The sequence below is a fragment of the Furipterus horrens genome, unplaced genomic scaffold (genome assembly GCF_987537825.1).
Source record: "Furipterus horrens unplaced genomic scaffold, mFurHor1.1.pri manual_scaffold_3, whole genome shotgun sequence".
Classification (NCBI taxonomy): domain Eukaryota; kingdom Metazoa; phylum Chordata; class Mammalia; order Chiroptera; family Furipteridae; genus Furipterus; species Furipterus horrens.
Window position 1 is genome coordinate 115,461,153 of NW_028327173.1, and position 2,874 is coordinate 115,464,026.

A 2,874-nucleotide genomic window follows, 5' to 3' on the forward strand; every position below is an offset into this window, starting at 1 on the left:
TAAGTTTTGTCCTAGAATAATATCAACAAAATGTTGAGGGCAAGTTCTCTTTTTAAGGTGGGACATTTTTTTAAAAGTTGTTCATACATTTAGCAAATCTTTATTTGAATGCCTCCTGAGGTGTACTAAGCACAGAATTAAATGACTTGAATATAAAGATGTTTGAAACACTGGCCCAGCATGCAGCACAGTTTATTTAATAGTGTGCGCCAGAGCCAAGCAGCTGTGGTCCTTGGGCCTGGGTTTGTGGAGTGTAGAAGTTATGGCCAGCTATATAGTGCTCTCCAGTGGCACCAAGATGTCCATGGTGGGCCTGAGCACCTGGAAGTCCCCTCCAGGCCAAGTGACAGAGGCTGTGAAGGCGGTCATTGGCCTCAGGTACCACCACATTGACTGTGTGCACATGTACCAGAACGAGAATGAGGTCAGGGTGGCCATCCAGGAGAAGCTCAAGGAGCACGTGGTGAAGCTGAGGACCTCTTCATTGTCAGCAAACTGTGGTCCATGTACCACGAGAAAAACTTGGTAAAAGAAGCCTGCCAGAAGACACTCAGCAACCTGAAGTTGGACTACCTGGACCTCTACCTTATTCACTGGCCCATCATTTTCAAGTCTGGCAACTAATTTTTCCCACTGGAACATGATTCCCTCTAACACCAACTTTTAGGACATGTGGGAAGTCACGGAAGAGTTGGTGGATGAAGGGCTTGTGAAAGCTATTACAATCTCCAATTTCAACACTGTCCCAATCAAGAAGCTCTTAAACAAATCTGGCTTAAAATATAAGCCAGCGGTTAACCAGATTGAGTGCCACCCATACCTCACTCAGAAGTGGATCCAGTATTGCCACTCCAAAGGCATTGCAGTGACTGCTTACAGTCCCCTCGGCTCTTCTGAAAGGCCCTGGGCCAAGCCTGAGTACCCTTCCCTCCTGGTGGATCCCAGGATCAAAGCCATAGCTGACAAGTACAATAAAACCACAGCCCAGGTGCTGATCCGGTTCCCCATGCAGAGGAACCTGGTCGTGATCCCCAGGTCTGTGACACCTGAATGCATCACTGAGAACTTTCAGGTCTTCGACTTTGAACTGAGCAGTGAGAATATGGCCACCTTACTCAGCTATAACAGTAACTGGAGGGTCTGTGTCTTGGTGAGCTGTGTCTCCCATAAGGATTATCCCTTCCATTAAGAGTTTTGAAGCTGTGGGTGCCTGCTCTTCCCCAATGACCTGCAGCCATCCCTCCTTCCTCCTTCTTTCCTATGTGTGGTGTAGCGGGGCCCGTGGCCCTCAGCAGCCGTGCAGCCACCTGCAGACAAACTGGTGAGGGCCTGGCTGGCCTGGCCTTGGGTCCAAAGAACAGTCTGAGTAGAGTTCTCTTTTGGTTTTCTTTACCTTTCTTGTCCAGCGGGACAGTACCACCTCGATATCCTTTTCTAAGCTGAATCTACAAAGTGAAAAAATAGTGCCACTAACAATTGGGTTTTGGCTGCTTGGAGCCAAATCCTTGTAGCCAGGCTTCTCCTTGCCTCAAATAACAAGTACTTTTGTGAGCTTGAAAAAAAAAAAAAAGACACTGGCCCATTCTTTGAGAAACAGAGATATAAGCAGGCGGCAGCAATTTACTGTAGTAAATGTTATAATGGGTGAAATGCAAGCTGCCATAAAAGCACAGAAGAGGCATGTCTAGCTTGGATTGACATTGACAGGGAATGTGTTCATAGAGAAATTGGAATCTCTAGATTAAGACCTAACAGGATGAGCAAGTTTCAGGTGAAGTAGCAACAAGGAGGGAGACAGAGGAACACATGCAAAGTTCTATCTAGAAAGGGGAGAGATGATAGGAGAACAAGAGAGCTCTGGAGAACAGAATGTCCTATTATACGGGAGCATCAAGAGAACCAGAGAGGTGTTTGAAGATGGCAGAGGAGTGAGGGGAGGCTGTGCTTTCTTGCTCCCAAGGCATGTCTGTAGTTTAGACTAATTGCAGACAGAACATCTCAGTTAATATCTGGATACTGTCAGAAGTTGAGCCTCGGCACTGCTGGATCAGAGAAGACCATCTGGGAGCAAACTGTTTGGTGAGGATAGTGGAGAGAAAGGGACGAGACAGGATTTCTGACTGGGTTGGCTCCCCGAGCTGTGGCTGGAAGTACACAAAGACTTTTTAATGACCGCAGGTTTCCCCAGAGAGGAATCAGGAGGAGAGCGGGGCTCTGCCCACTGGCAGAGCCATGAGTGGGCCAGGTGGCATCTGGCGCTGAGAGGCAAGAAACAGCGTACTGCTGTGTATGTATGAATGTGTTTTTCCTTTTTCTTTTTCTCTTTTGTTTTTCGAGGAGAGGGGATTAGAGGTTAGGGGTGGGACTAGATTCTTGAGGAATGCAGACACAGAAGCGCACTCGCCGACTCCCCAACCCTCCCCATGGGTCATGTGAGCGCCCACAGGGAGGTGCCCCCATCTGTCCCCCCAGGTGCACAACCAACTCGCCAGTGGCTCCAAGGAGCCTCTCAGGCCCGCCCCAACAGGCACAAAATCAACACACCACCTCCAGACACAGACGCCCGCCTCCACCATGCTCAGGTGCCTGCAGCCCCACGCCAATGGGCGCAAAATCAACTCACCAGGCACACCGGCCACCGTGCACAGGCACCCCTGGCCTGCCTCAAAAGGCACCAAACCAACGCACCGGCCACTTGCCCAGGCACTACTCTGGCATGCCCCAGCAGGCACAAGAATAGCCGGCCGAACGCAGCTCACAGACGCCCACCTCCACTGCACACAGGTGCCCATAGCCCTGCCACAATGGGTGAAAAACCAACTCCCCAGGCGTGGCTCAACAGGTGCAAGACTAGCGCGCCGGCCACCGCATGCA

General features: G+C 50.2%; 1 pseudogene; it reads left to right on the top strand.

Annotated features, from left to right (window-relative positions):
* Nucleotides 1-262: 262 nt before the first annotated feature.
* Nucleotides 263-1,198, top strand: LOC150015782 (aldo-keto reductase family 1 member B1 pseudogene; annotated as a pseudogene).
* Nucleotides 1,199-2,874: the final 1,676 nt, after the last annotated feature.